The sequence below is a fragment of the Balaenoptera acutorostrata genome, chromosome 3, assembly GCF_949987535.1.
Source record: "Balaenoptera acutorostrata chromosome 3, mBalAcu1.1, whole genome shotgun sequence".
Taxonomy (NCBI): Eukaryota; Metazoa; Chordata; class Mammalia; order Artiodactyla; family Balaenopteridae; genus Balaenoptera; species Balaenoptera acutorostrata.
In genome coordinates, this window is record NC_080066.1 from 148,897,802 (window position 1) to 148,914,308 (window position 16,507).

General features: G+C 38.7%; 1 protein-coding gene and 1 pseudogene across 3 annotated transcripts in view; both read left to right on the forward strand.

Moving 5' to 3' along the window:
- Positions 1-16,507, forward strand: part of SMOC1 (SPARC related modular calcium binding 1) — a 154,967-nt gene that overhangs the window by 68,680 nt on the left and 69,780 nt on the right. The gene's annotated exons all lie outside the window — the stretch shown is intronic.
- On the forward strand, positions 496-595 carry LOC114238189 (U6 spliceosomal RNA; annotated as a pseudogene).

Below are 16,507 nucleotides of genomic sequence, written 5' to 3' on the forward strand. Positions count from 1 at the left end.
CTTTGTGACCACCTAGAGGGGTGGGATAGGGAGGGTGGGAGGGAGACGCAAGAGGGAGGAGATATGGGGATATATGTATACATATAGCTGGTTCACTTTGTTATAAAGCAGAAATTAACACACCTTTGTAAAGCAATTATGCTCCAATAAAGATGTTAAAAAATAATAATAATCTATAAATAAAATTAAAAGACAACCAATAAAGTAGAGTTTTAAAAAAGAAAAAAAAAAAAAAGTGTTCAGCCAGCATCGAGAACCACCGGGTTAAGCTGACCTTGGCTGCCCACCCTGTGAGAGGTGCTTTTCTTCATTTTCTCACTTAAGTCTCACCACAGGCCTGCCAGGTAGGTGTTAGTGTCCTCATTTACCGAAGATGCGACCACAGCGGGACGCAGAGTGGCCCGGGAGCTGGGAGTCCAGCTCAGATCGCTCCAGCTCCAAAGCCCTCAATGCTCTTGCTGTTCTCTCAACTGGCAGCTTTAAAGGAGGCTCTGAGTGCTCGCTTCGGCAGCACGTGTACTAAAATTGGAACGATACAGAGAAGATGAGCATGGCCAGGCGTGACATGCAAATTCGTGAAGCGTCCCATATTTTATCGTGACTTCACCCCATCTCAAAATTCTCCCAGAAATGTGACTCTTTAATGTGTAGCTATCATAATACATAAAATAAACGTATGGTGCAAAATTTTAGATGAAATTTATAAAAATATTAAAATTCATATCTATATACGAAACAAATATGTACTAAAAATTCCATTCTGAGAGGTTTAATCAAGTTCTCTCCTTTCACTTGAATATTATACTGTTTTGTTTCTTTTCTATAGACATAAAAATGCCTATTGAAAAAAAAAATAAAGGAGGCTCTGAGGTGGAGACTAGAGGAAGGCAGTCTAGTGCGGTAGACTAGGCATGAATCCACCCACCACCTCAGGCGCGTCGCTGAACTTCCCTGGGTCGCGGTATCCTTATGTGAAAAATGGAGACTGTGATCTCCATTATCGTTCTATGTGGTAATAATTATTATTATATAATACGTGTTACATGTTACTATTATTATTACTATTATTGAGTATTACTGTAGCTTACCTCATGGGGTTGTGATGAGGATTAAATGAGTTAACACATGTAAAATCTTTGGAACACATAAATGCTATATGGATATCTGTCATTACCATCATTATTAGCCCCATTTCTACTCCGGCTCTACTGCTCAAATCTTCCCATGATGTTACAGATGATGTCGCCTAAGGAAAAGAAAATCTTTTGTTGAACCTTCCCCCCCATCAATTCTTTATCATTTTTTCTACTGAAAAGAGTGCAGGTGATCTTTGTGCTGAGAATTCATGTGTGCGGGAGAAAATCAAACCCCTCACAGCTGAGTTTGGGGCTGAGACGGGGGTAATAAGGAGGAGGCGGAATCCTTTCTCCCCCTTTCTCTAGACCTCTGTAATTCTGAGTGTGTTACTTATGAGAACGGTTGACCCCTGCCCTCCTGGTTCTGAAGCGTTTGCTGCCTCCTGACAGACAGCCGCTGGCCAGCTTTTGTTTCGCTGAGGCCAGGCTGGACCAGGTGGTGTTTGCCGGGGAGGGGAACTTCCAGATTAGTCCAGGCAGAATTGCTAAGTGAGGGGGCCCCTAAAGTGCAGCAAAGGGTGGATAGACAGTGAAGAGCCCCCTCATGGGTTTGACACACTAAGCACTGCCATGTGTCTGCAGGCTCGAGGCTGGCTCACCCCGGTGGGCAGCTAGGCAGCCGGACAGCTGGTCAGTCCCCGTTACAGGGATTGAAATGGATGTGCCTTTTCCCTTGATCAAAGGCACTGCAATAACTTCACATAATGAGGCTGCCTCTTTGAGTGTGCTTCAATTGTACTGACAGGCTGCCAAAAGGCTAGGAGAAAAAAGTGCTTTTCTCCCTCCTCCAACCTCCACTGTCTCTTAGGTGGACTTCTTTGTTTTTGTTTCTTTTTCAAGACCAAAACCCAGAGAGCAGATACATTGTTTTAATATTGTTTAAAACAGAGGAATATTTAAATGCTGTTTAAAACAGAGAGAATATTGACATGCGTGCATCCTGGTGTTAATAACATATTTTAGTCCTGTGAATTATTACTCAGTAACATCCTCTTGAATTTATGGAGGGAGTGAGGGGACCCTAATGGGACTGGGTTTGTCTGGCATGGGACACGGCTTGGGACCACATGACTGGGTTGGCTTTAATGGAGTTCATGTGGGATGCAATGGTCTCTGTTCTCTAATTTGTTTTCCCTTGACCGCTTCCCTCGATACCCCCCAACCCAACTCACACAGCAGAGTGATAAACATTACAACATTAGGTTTTTAAAAACCTTGATATCTAGTCCACATCTCAGACCATTAAATCAAATTCTGGGAGAGGCACCCAGACATCGTTATTATTTCAAGCTCCCAGGTGATGCCAGGGTTCGGTCCAAGTTGTGAATGACCTGCTGTTGTGAGGGCTTCATCACTCCTGTTCTTGGTTGCGTCACTGGAATGTGGAGTTAAGGCTTTTTGCTGACCTGTTGAGTAAGGTTGGGAGCTACTGGTTTTGTCCTTTGGTGTGGTCCTATCTATTTTCTCTTCTGGGTATCAGGAATGTAACTCCTGACATCTGGTCTACCGAGTCCTCTGCCAAGCTGTTTTCTGCTGCCCAATATGATGAACTGAAGTCAGAGCCGTAGTAGTGATTTCAGCAGTGAAGGGTATGGGATCACCACCACCAGGATGTTGGCTAGAGCTTGTCAAGCTTATGCAGCACTGAATAATAATGATGGCAACTCTTTATTGAGTGCTATTTGGTACCAGGCACTGAGTTTTACACCCATTAATCTCTACTAGGACCTTTTGAGGTAGTTATTAATACCCTTATTTATACTGGAAAACTGAGTTTCAGAGGGGTTGAATAACATGTTCAAGGTCACTAAGGATTTGTACCCAGGACTGCCTAATTTCAAGGCCTGTGCTCTTGACTTTTTTATGCTACAGAAGTGTCCTTGATGCATATGTAATTCATTTTCATAACCATTGTTATTCCAGAAGTCCCCTCTCTGATGCTGTTGACCAATCAATCAAGCAAACATTAAAAAAAAAATCCTTTTGCTTATGGAAATTTTCAAACATACAAAAAAGTAGAAATAATAGTATAATGAACTCCATGTACCTGTCACCCAGATTCAACAATGATTAACATGTGGCTGATTCTGTTTCATCTTTACCCTATTTTCATCTCCCACCCCAAACTGGATTGCTTCAAAGCAGGTCCCAGACACAATATTTTTTCATCTCAGACATTTTGTAGCTCTGCTATGTTCTGGGTTGTGAGCTGGTTGGCTATGGTGGAGTCAAGAAATGTAACGGTCTGTGCCTTCAAGAGCTTACATGCAGAAAAGATATGAGAACATATGATGAAGTAGCTAGTTAGTATACAAGACCCTATATGTACAACGGGGTATATTTCAAATGCCCACTTACAGGTCAGTAATTTGGAATTCTGAGTGATTTTATTGTTGAGAAAATATATATAAATTAAAAATTTCTGAACATAAAAAATGCCTTAAACAAAGCAAAAAGACAAATGATGTATATTAGCCTTAATGACAAAAGGCTAATATTAGACAAAAAACTCTTACAAACCAGGAAGAAAAAGATCCTAGTAGAAAAGTGGGCAAGAGATATCAATAAGCAGGTCACACAATAATAACAAATAGCCAATAAGTGACTATGAATGATATTTTCCTTAGTAATTAAAGAAATACAAATAAAAATGACGATGTGTCATTTTGCTTACCAAATTGTTCAAACTTGGAAAAGAGATAGTAATATTCAGGCCTGGGTGAAGGGAAAAGGCTACCTCCACACTGTACTTGAAAAGGTAAATTGGCACTGACATTTTATGAGATAATTTTGCAATATGGGTCAAAAGTCCTTAATTGTGCCCACATCTTGAGCCTGAAATTTCACTTCTAGGAATATATTCTAAAGAAATAATTAAAGATACGTGCAAATATTTAGCCACAAGGATTTCCATCTAAGTTCTGCTTATATTTGCAAAAATTTGGAAACAATCTAAATATCCACAATAGAGAAGTACTTAAACAAATTATGGCATAGCCATACTTTGCAGCTAGTAGAATGATGTGTTGTAGATGCTCATTTTACATAGTGTGTGTGTATATATGTATACTAGAGACTTAATCAAATAATCAAAAGAGAAATATTTTCATTTTTTTCTAAATAGAAAAGCCATGTACACTTTGTAAAAAAAAAAATTCTGACAACACAGAAGTACATAGGTAGAAAGGTAAAGTCAGTGATTTCATCTCTTTGAAGTAGCAACAATTAAGTCTATAACCCACTAGTTTTTTTTTTTTTCTTTGTGTACTTATCATTATTTAGGACAAAAATGATAAAATGTCATATATCGTTTTCTAATGCTTTCTTATACTAATTATATTGTGGACTTATTTCCAGGTTAATTACACATAACTCTAACTCATTTTTTAAAATGGCTGCATTATATTCCATTGTATGTATGTACCATGAATTCTGGAAATTTGGGGATTAAATTTCTGGAAGTTGAATATTGGGTCAAAAGGACATGCACTTTTTAAGGCATTTGATACATATTCCCAAATTGCCTTCTAGTGTTGAGCAATAATGTGGTCAATTAGCGGTTGTTACCAAATACATTCCCAAGCCATTTTAATTTTTTTGTGTAGCTGGATTGTAGTTCTAATAATACTGTAGAATATAAAACAACATTCATAATGTTACTGCTACATGAAAAAGTATTATGTTTCCCACTTTGAGCCCCATGTTCCAGGAACAGTCTTTCTTGATATAGCTCTGTCTGGCACCCACGCTTTCCCCATTTTTCCTCATTCTAATCACTCTTCCCCACACCAACACACACGTACATGTGCTTTTTTATTTCCCGAGGTCACTTTTTTTTTTTTTTTTTTTTGCCATAGGGATCTGGGGAGCTGTATTTTCTTCTTGATGATGCTTTGTTCAGAAGTTGGAAGTGCAAAGAGAAAGTTCTGTGGCTTTTTGGCAAAGACAGTGTGTCCCCCTCGTCAGCATTTCTATAGCTCTTACTGTTGCATTTTCTAAAACCTGGGGAACTGCAGCTTGTTTCCTAAATGCTGGTGCTTGAGCTGTGAAGCAGGTCTTGCGGTTCCTTTTTAGCGCCTCCTCTCCCCACCCCCATAGTACAGAATTGCACGTCCTGAAATCACCCCCGCGGGCTGAGTTGTGTGACTAGCTTGCCCTGGAAACCCCTGGGTTTACCATCTGGGTCTCCTTCTTCCAGGTTCTCAGCAAGTACTGAAGGTAGGGATGTTTTGCATCAATCAACAAATCAATTGATGTTTTGCATCAATCAACAAATCAACCTTTGTTGACCTCAGCTGATGAAACGTTGGTAGGCTGGAGCGTTGAGCATCGTCTTAGGGGAAAGGATTTGTCCCATCTTTGATGAGTCCAAGGGCTACATCTTTTTGTCATGTGGAACTATCTTACCTAGAGCAATAGTGTGGATGTCTCTTCAGACAGTGCAGAGGGCTCTCTAGGTAAAGTACTAAGAGCCTGGCTGCATCCGTAGCTGGAATGTTCTGAGCTTCTCCAGCCATAACCAGTTCCTTTGGATGTCTCCAAACACAGCCAGTTCTGTATGTCTTAGTGGACTGTGCCAACTTTTTTTTTTTCTTTTCTTAAAAGCAGTCGCACTGTTAAATATTTAAGTCCATCCTTTACGTACAGATGGCATAATGGCCAAGAGACCCACCGTTGGGTCAGCTGTTGCTTTTCTTTGTCCTTTTCTGTTAAAGGACAATTTGAACATCTACTGTGCCCAGGGCATCTTACTACTTGTTTTACATGTGTTTTTCATTGAATTGCTTTTGTTCCAAACAACCAGATGTTGTGTATGATAATTTACACAAAAATGCCCATAACACAGCACATACTTGCTGTTCAGCAAATGTTAGTTTTCTTCCTCTTTGGTCTCATTTTGCTCAACCGTAAAATGGGAGAGCTAGTTGGGCTCTTCCAGAGGTCGGCAAACAGTGGCCTGTGGGCTGGCCACCTGGTTTTGTTATTTAAAATAGCAACTCTAGTAAGATAGAATTCACATGCCATAAAATGTATCCCTTTAAATGTATGATCCAGTGGTTTTTAGGGTATTTACAGAGTTGTGTAACCATCAGCACTGTCTAATGACAGAATATTTTCATCACCCAAGAACAAATCCTTGTACCCACTGGGGGTCATATGAAAGTGAATGTTTAATTTTGTAAATGAGGGCAGGGACAGGGCCTGATGCCTCCATGTGCAGGAAAGACATGTCTAGTAAGTGACTCACCTAATCTCTCACACATGGTGAGAGCCACCACTGTCCTCTTTTCAGCGAGAGAACTGGCACCCCCTGGGTCACCCACAGGTGCAGAGGAGGGCAAGATGAGGGTGGGTGGAGCTTCAACACTGCATCCATTGTGTTCTGTGGTGACTTGCCTACCCTAACCACTGCTCCATCCTCCTCTTCAATGGCCTATGGCCACTGAGCATCTTCTCCCAGATTGGCTGGCATCATTTGCTTTGGAGCAAGTTGCAGGGTCTGGGTGCTCCCAGCTGAGCATCTGACCTCAGCATAGCCTCTGGTGAGTCTGTCCCTACAGTCTATCGTGGAAATGAAAGGAGCAAGCTCTGGGCGGTATCTGCAGCTGCTCTTCTGCAGAGGGGTGTACCTGGGAGGGAGGGAGGGAAGGATGGAGGCCTGCTTCTCTGGCCTTCCTGCTGCTTATGGAAAAGGGAAGACTCAGTGACGGAGGTTTCAGTCACCCTCTCTGCTGTTCTTTTCTTTTTCAGATAATAACAACACCACCTGTAAAGCACTTACTATGTGCCAAGGTGTTTTATAAGTGGCTGACACATATTAACTTATTCAATCCTCACTATGACCTATGAGTAGACACTATTATATTCTTATTTTATAGATAAGGAATCTGAGCCACAGAGAAGCTGAGTAGCTTGCCTGGGGCCATGCAGCTTGCAAGTGGCAGAGTCAGGATTCAAACCCAAGCAGCCTGCCACCAGGGTTCTTGGTCCTAACGACTACTCTATACTGCCTCTTAAAGGAGATTGCCATAAAGGAGATTGCCAACTTTTATAATGATATTGCCAAACTGGAGCATATCCAGAAGGATAACTAAGGTGAGAAGGTTAGGAAATTGTGTCACATGAGGAATATTCAAAGGAGCCAGAGGTTGCTTTCAAGATAAGAAGAACCAAAGGGTGAATGGGAAAGAGATGACCACAGGGATGCATGAGAGTTGTTTCAAACTTTGTCTGTGGATGACAATAGCTTTTTCTTGAACAGTCCCACAGAGCCAACCCAGGATCACTGAGTAAAATATTTAATGACTCAGATTCTGACTCAAACTACGGAAGAACTTTCTTCAAGAGGAGGAAACCATAGATGGACTCTTTTACTCAAAGAGGACTTAACTTTCCATCCCAGGAAGAGGGCAGGCAGGACTGAATGGGCATCCAGCAGGGCTGCTGTGGGGCAAGGGGGTTAAACTGATGACCTCTGGGAGTAACCTCCACACTTTTTAGAGTTTATGCGACTAACGTTCAATCCGGTGGTTAGGCACATAGTAGGCCCACAGCAAACACTTATTCGGGAACCTTCCAGGCAGAGCCATTAATACACACACATTCAGGGCTATTGCCACTCCGCTATGGATGCATATGACATGCTAGGAGGTGACCCTGCTGGTCAGTCAACTAAACTCTTCTCAAAAATTAACAGGATCAGAATTTTTTTTCCCCTGTCAAAGAAGGGAAAAGTAAAAGGAACACGGAAGGGATGTATGAAGGCAGAAAATTTTAACTAAAAGTGAAGTCAGATATGGGAAACAAGAAAGAGCCCCCCACTCCTGCAGGCCACTTTTGTCCCGCCACTGGCCAGATTGTCACAGTTCTGATGTGAACAAATCTCCTACACAAGAGGGACTTTTTAATTGGATATATTTTTTTAAACATCTTTATTGGAGTATAATTGCTTTACAATGGTGTCTTAGTTTCTACTGTATAACAAAGTGAATCAGCTATACATATACATATATCCCCATATCTTCTCCCTCTTGCGTCTCCCTCCCACCCGCCCTATCCCACCCCTCTAGGTGGTGACAAAGCACCGAGCTGATCTCCCTGTGCTATGCGGCTGCTTCCCACTAGCTATCTATTTTACATTTGGTAGTGTATATACGTCCATGCCACTCTCTCACTTCGTCCCAGCTTACCCTTCCCCCTCCCCATGTCCTCATGTCCATTCTCTACGTCTGCGTCTTTATTCCTGTCCTGCCCCTAGGTTCCTCACAACCTTTTTTTTTTTTTAGATTCCATATATATGTGTTAGCATACGGTATTTGTTTTTCTCTTTCTGAATTACTTCACTCGGTATGACAGTCTCTAGGTCCATCCACCTCACCACAAATAACTCAATTTCATTTCTTTTTATGGCTGGGTAATATTCCATTGTATATATGTGCCACATCTTCATTATCCATTCATCTGTTGATGTACATTTAGGTTGATTCCATGTCCTGGCTATTGTAAATAGAGCTGCAGTGAACATTGTGGTACATGTCTCTTTCTGAATTACGGTTTTCTCAGGGTATATGCCCAGTAGTGGGATTGCTGGGTCGCATGGTAGTTCTATTTTTAGTTTTTTTAAGGAACCTCCATACTGTTCTCCATAGTGGCTGTATCAATTTACATTGCCACCAACAGTGCAAGAGGGTTCCCTTTTCTCCACACCCGCTCCAGCATTTACTGTTTGTAGGTTTTTTGATGCTGGCCATCCTGACTGGTGTGAGGTGATACCTCATTGTAGTTTTGATTTGCATTTCTCTAATGGTTAGTGATGTTGAGCATTCTTTCATGTGTTTGTTGGCAATCTGTATATCTTCTTTGGAGAAATGTCTATTTAGGACTTCTGCCCATTTTTGGATTGGGTTGTTTGTTTTTCTAATATTGAGTTGCATGAGCTGCTTGTATATTTTGGAGATTAATCCTTTGTCCGTTGCTTCATTTGCACATATTTTCTCCCATTCTGAGGGTTGTCTTTTCGTCTTGTTTATGGTTTCCTTTGCTGTGCAAAAGCTTTTAAGTTTCATTAGGTCCCATTTGTTTATTTTTGTTTTTATTTCCATTTCTCTAGGAGCTGGGTCAAAAAGGATCTTGCTGTGATTTATGTCATAGAGTGTTCTGCCTATGTTTTCCTCTAAGAGTTTTATAGTGTCTGGCCTTACACTTAGGTCTTTCATCCATTTTGAGTTTATTTTTGTGTATGGTGCTGGGGAGTTCTAATTTCATTCTTTTGCATGTAGCTGTCCAGTTTTCCCAGCACCACTTATTGAAGAGGCTGTCTTTTCTCCACTGTATATTCTTGCCTCCTTTATCAGAGATAAGGTGACCATACGTGCATGGGTTTATCTCTGAGCTTTCTATCCTGTTCCATTGATATATATTTCTGTTTTTGTGCCAGTACCATACTGTCTTGATTACTGTAGCTTTGTAGTATAGTCTAAAGTCAGGGAGCATGATTCCTCCAGCTCTGATTTTCTTTCTCAAGATTGCTTTGGCTATTTGGGGTATTTTGTGTTTCCATACAAATTGTGAAATTCTTTGTTCTACTTCTGTGAAAAATGCCAGGGGTAGTTTGATACGGATTGAATTGAATCTGTAGATTGCTTTCGGTAGTATAGTCATTTTCACAATGTTGATTCTTCCAATCCAAGAACATGGTATACCACTCCATCTGTTTGTATCATCTTTAATTTCTTTCATCAGTGTCTTATAATTTTCTGCATGCAGGTCTTTTGTCTCCTTAGGTAGGTTTATTCCTAGGTATTTTATTCTTTTTGTTGCAGTGGTAAATGGGAGTGTTTTCTTAACTTCACTTTCAGATTTTTCATCATTAGCGTATAGGAATGCAAGAGATTTCTGTGCATTAATTTTGTATCCTGCTACTTTACCAAATTCATTGATTAGCTCTAGTAGTTTTCTGGTAACATCTTTAGGATTCTCTATGTATAGTATCATGTTATCTGCAAACAGTGACAGTTTACCTCTTCTTCTGATTTGGATTCATTTTATTTCTTTTTCATCTGTAACTGCTGTGGCTAAAACTTCCAAAACTATGTTGAATAATAGTGGTGAGAGTGGGCAACCTTGTCCTGTTCCTGATCTTAGTGGAAATGGTTTCAGTTTTTCACCATTGAGAATGATGTTGGCTATGGGTTTGTCATATATGGCCTTTATTATGTTGAGGTAAGTTCCCTCTATGCCCACTTTCTGGAGGATTTTTATCATAAATGGATGTTGAATTTTGTTGAAAACTTTTTCTGCATCTATTGAGATGATCATATGGTTTTTATCCTTCAATTTGTTAATATGGTATATCACACTGATTGATTTGCATATCTTGAAGAATCCCTGCAATCCTGGGATAAACTCCACTTGATCATGGTGTATGATCCTTTTAATGTGCTGTTGGATTCTGTTTGCTAGTATTTTCCTGAGGATATTTGCATTGATGTTCATCAATGATAATGGCCTGTAGTTTTCTTTTTTCTTGACATCTTTGTCTGGTTTTGGTATCAGGGTGATGGTGGTCTCATAGAATGAATTTGGGAGTGTTCCCCCCTCTGCTCTATTTTGGAAGAGTTTGAGAAGGATAGGTGTTAGCTCTTCTCTAAATGTTTCATAGAATTCACTTGTGAAGCCATCTGGTCCTGGGCTTTTGTTTGTTTAGAGATTTTAAATCATAGTTTCAATTTCAGTGCTTGTGATTGGTCTGTTTATATTTTCTATTTCTTCCTGGTTCAGTCTCAGAAGGTTGTGCTTTTTTAAGAATTTGTCCATCTCCTCCAGGTTGTCCATTTTATTGGCATATAGTTGCTTGTAGTAATCTCTCATGATCCTTTGTATTTCTGCAGTGTCAGTTGTTACTTCTCCTTTTTCATTTCTAATTCTATTGATTTGAGTCTTCTCCTTTTTTTTCTTGATGAGTCTGGCTAATGGTCTGTCAATTTTGTTTGTCTTCTCAAAGAACCAACTTTTAGTTTTATTGATCTTTGCTATCATTTCCTGCATTTCTTTTCCATTTATTTCTGATATGATCGTTATGATTTCTTTCCTTCTGCTAATTTTGGGGGTTTTTTGTTCTTCTTTCTCTAACTGATTTAGGTGTAAGGTTAGGTTGTTTATTTGAGATGTTTCTTGTTTCTTAAGGAAGGATTGTATTTCTATAAACTTCCCTCTTAGAACTGCTTGTGTTGCATCCCATAGGTTTTCGGTCATCGTGTTTTCATTGTCATTTGTTTCTAGGTTTTTTTTGATTTCCTCTTTGATTTCTTCAGTGATCTCTTGGTTATTTAGTAGTGTATTGTTTAGCCTCCACGTGTTTGTATTTTTTACAGTTTTATTCCTGTAATTGATATCTAGTCTCATAGCGTTATAGTCGGAAAAGATACTTGATACGATTTCAATTTTCTTTACCAAGGCTTGATTTGTGACCCAGGATATGACATATCCTGAAGAATGTTCCATGAGCACTTGAGAAGAAAGTGTATTCTGTTGTTTTTGGATGGAATGTCCTATAAATATCAGTTAAGTCCATCTTGTTCAATGTATCATCTAAAGCTTGTATTTCCTTATTTATTTTCATTTTGGATGATCTGTCCATTGGTGAAAGTGGGGTGTTAAAGTCCCCTACTATGATTGTATTACTGTCGATTTCCCCTTTTATGGCTGTTAGCATTTGCCTTATGTATTGCAGTGCTCCTATGTTGGGGGCATAAATATTTACAATTGTTATATCTTCTTCTTGGATTGATCCCTTGATCATTACGTAGTGTCCTTCTCTGTCTCTTGTAATAGTGTTTGTTTTAAAGTCTATTTTGTCTGATATGAGAATTGCTACTCCAGCATTATTTTGATTTCCATTTGCATGGAATATCTTTTTCCATCCCCTCACTTTCAGTCTGTATGTGTTCCAAGGTCTGAAGTGGGTCTCTTGTAGACAGCATATATATGGGTCTTGTTTTTGTATCCCTTCAGCCAGTCTATGTCTTTTGGCTGGAACATTTAATCCATTTACATTTAAGGTAGTTATCGATATGTATGTTCCCATTACCATTTTCTTTTTTTTTTTTAACATCTTTATTGGAGTATAATTGCTTTACAATGGTGTGTTAGTTTCTGCTTTATAACAAATTAAATCATTTATACATATACATATATCCCCATATCTCTTCCCTCTTGCATCTCCCTCCCTCCAACCCTACCTATCCCACACCTCTAGCTGGTCACAAAGCACCGAGCTGATCTCCCTGTGCTATGCGGTTGCTTCCAACTAGCTATCTATTTTATATTTGGTAGTGTATATATGTCCATGCCACTCTCTGACTTCATCCCAGCTTACCCTTCCCATTCCCCATGTCCTCAAGTCCATTCTCTAGTAGGTCTGCATCTTTATTCCTGTCTTGCCCCTAGGTTCTTCATGACCATTTTTTTTTGAGATTCCATACATATGTGTTAGCATACAGTATTTGTTTTTCTCTTTCTGACTTACTTCACTCTGTATGACAGACTCTAGATCCTTCCACCTCACTACAAATAAGTCTATTTTGTTTCTTTTTATGACTGGGAATATTCCATTGTATATATGTGCCACATCTTCTTTATCCATTCATCTGTCGATGGACACTTAGGTTGCTTCCATGTCCTGGCTATTGTAAATAGAGCTGCAATGAACATTCTGGTACATGACTCTTTTTGAATTATGGTTTTTTCAGGGTGTATGCCCAGTAGTGGGATTGCTGGGTCGTATGGTAGTTCTATTTTTAGTTTTTTAAGGAAGCTCCATACTGTTCTCCATAGTGGCTGTATCAATTTACAGTCCCACCAACAGTGCAAGAGGGTTCCCTTTTCTCCATACCCTCTCTAGCATTTATTATTTGTAGATTTTTTGATGATGGCCATTCTGACTGGTGTGAGATGATATCTCATTGTAGGTTTGTTTGCATTTCTCTAATGATTAATGATGTTGAGCATTCTTTCATGTGTTTGTTGGCAATCTGTATATCTTCTTTGGAGAAATGTCTATTTAGGACTTCTACCCATTTTTGGATTGGGTTGTTTGTTCTTTTGATATTGAGCTGCATGAGCTGCTTGTATATTTTGGAGATTAATCCTTTGTCCGTTGCTTCATTTGCACATATTTTCTCCCATTCTGAGGGTTGTCTTTTCGTCTTGTTTATGGTTTCCTTTGCTGTGCAAAAGCTTTTAAGTTTCATTAGGTCCCATTTGTTTATTTTTGTTTTTATTTCCATTTCTCTAGGAGCTGGGTCAAAAAGGATCTTGCTGTGATTTATGTCATAGAGTGTTCTGCCTATGTTTTCCTCTAAGAGTTTTATGGTGTCTGGCCTTACATTTAGGTCTTTCATCCATTTTGAGTTTATTTTTGTGTATGGTTTTAGGGAGTGTTCTAATTTCATTCTTTTATATGTAGCTGTCCAGTTTTCCCAGCACCACTTATTGAAGAGGCTGTCTTTTCTCCACTGTATATGCTTGCCTCCTTTATCAAAGATAAGGTGACCATATGTGCGTGGGTTTATATCTGGGCTTTCTATCCTCTTCCATTGATCTATGTTTCTGTTTTTGTGCCAGTACCAAACTGTCTTGATTACTGTAGCTTTGTAGTATAATCTGAAGTCAGGGAGCATGATACCTCCAGCTCCGTTTTTCTTTCACAAGATTGCTTTGGCTATTCGGGGTCTTTTGTGTTTCCGTACAAATTGTGAATTTTTTTGTTCTAGTTCTGTGAAAAATGCCATTGGTAGTTTGATAGGGATTGCATTGAATCTGTAGATTGCTTTGGGTAGTATAGTCATTTTCACAATGTTGATTCTTCCAATCCAAGAACATGGTATATCTCTCCATCTATTTGTATCATCTTTAATTTCTTTCATCAGTGTCTTATAATTTTCTGCATACAGGTCTTTTGTCTCCTTAGGTAGGTTTATTCCTAGGTATTTTATTCTTTTTGTTGCAGTGGTAAATGGGAGTGTTTTCTTAACTTCACTTTCAGATTTTTCATCATTAGCGTATAGGAATGCAAGAGATTTCTGTGCATTAATTTTGTATCCTGCTACTTTACCAAATTCATTGATTAGCTCTAGTAGTTTTCTGGTAACATCTTTAGGATTTTCTATGTATAGTATCATGTCATCTGCAAACAGTGACAGCTTTACTTTTTCTTTTCCGATTTGGATTCCTTTTATTTCTTTTTCTTCTCTGATTGCTGTGGCTAAAACTTCCAATACTATGTTGAATAATAGTAGTGAGAGTGGGCAACCTTGTCTTGTTCCTGATCTTAGTGGAAATGGTTTCAATTTTTCATCATTGAGTACGATGTTGGCTCATATGGCCTTCATTATGTTGAGGTAAGTTCCCTCTATGCCTACTTTCTGGAAGGTTTTTATCATAAATGGATGTTGAATTTTGTTGAAAGCTTTCTCTACATCTATTGAGATGATCATATGGTTTTTATCCTTTAATTTGTTAATATGGTGTATCACATTGATTGATTTGCATATATTGAAGAATCCCTGCATTCCTGGGATAAACCCCACTTGATCACAGTGTATGATCCTTTTAGTGTGCTGTTGGATTCTGTTTGCTAGTATTTTGTTGAGGATTTTTGCATCTATGTTCATCAGTGATATTGGCCTGTAGTTTTCTTTCTTTGTGACATCTTTGTCTGGTTTTGGTATCAGGGTGATGGTGGCCTCATAGAATGAGTTGGGGAGTGTTCCTCCCTCTGCTATATTTTGGAAGAATTTGAGAAGGATAGGTGTTAGCTCTTCTCTAAATGTTTGATAGAATTCGCTTGTGAAGCCACCTGGTCCCGGGCTTTTGTTTGTTGGAGGATTTTTAATCACAGTTTCAATTTCAGTGCTTGTGATTGGTCTGTTTATATTTTCTATTTCTTCCTGGTTCAGTCTCAGAAGGGTGTGCATTTCTAAGAATTTGTCCATTTCTTCCACATTGTCCATTTTATTGGCATATAGTTGCTTGTCGTAATCTCTCATGATCCTTTGTATTTCTGCAGTGTCAGTTGTTACTTCTCCTTTTTCATTTCTAATTCTATTAATTTGAGTTTTCTCCCTTTTTTTCTTGATGTGTCTGGCTTATGGTTTATCAATTTTGTGTATCTTCTCAAAGAACCAGCTTTTAGTTTTATTGATCTTTGCTATGGTTTCCTTCCCTTCTTTTTCATTTATTTCTGATCTGATCGTTATGATTTCTTTCCTTCTGCTAACTTTGGGGTTTCTTTGCTCTTCTTTCTCTAATTGCTTTAGGTGTAAGGTTGGGTTGTTTATTTGAGATGTTTCTTGTTTCTTAAGGTAGGAGTGTAATGCTATAAACTTCCCTCTTAGAACTGCTTTTTTTGCATCCCATAGGTTTTTGGTCATCGTGTTTTCATTGTCATTTTTTTCTAGGTATTTTTTGATTTCCTCTTTGATTTCTTCAGTGATCTCTTGGTTATTAATTAGTGTATTTTTTAGCCTCCATGTGTTTGTATTTTTTAGAGATTTTTTCCTGTAATTGATATCTAGTCTCATAGTGTTGTGGTCAGAAAAGATACTTGATACGATTTCAATTTTCTTAAATTTACCAAGGCTTGATTTGTGACCCAGGATATGATCTATCCTGGAGAATGTTCCATGAGTACTTGAAAAGAAAGTGTATTGTGTTGTGTTTGGATGGAATATCCTATAAATGTCAATTAAGTCTACCTCGTTTAGTGTATCATCTAAAACTTGTGTTTTCTTATTTATTTTCATTTTGGATGATCTGTCCATTGGTGAAAGTGTGGTATTAAAGTCCCCTACTATGATTGTGTTACTGTCGATTTCCCCTTTTATGGCTGTTAGTATTTGCTTTATGTATTGAGGTGCTCCTATGTTGGGTGCATTAATATTTACAATTGTTATATCTTCTTCTTGGATTGACTCCTTGATCATTATGTAGTGTCCTTCTTTGTCTCTTGTAATAGTCTTTGTTTTAAAGTCTATTTTGCCTGATATGAGAATTGCTACTCCAGCATTATTTTGATTTCCATTTGCATGGAATATCTTTTTCCATCCCCTCACTTTCAGTTTGTATGTGTCCCGAGGTTTGAAATGGGTCTCTTGTAGACAGCATACATATAGGTCTTGTTTTTGTATCCATTCAGCCAGTCTATGTCTTTTGGTGGGAGCATTTAATCCATTTACATTTAAGGTAGTTATCGATATGTATGTTCTTATTACCATTTTCTTAATTGTTTTGGGTTTGTTATTGTAGGTCTTTTCCTTCTCTATTATTTCCTGCCTAGAGAAGTTCCTTTAGCATTTGTTGTAAAGCTGGTT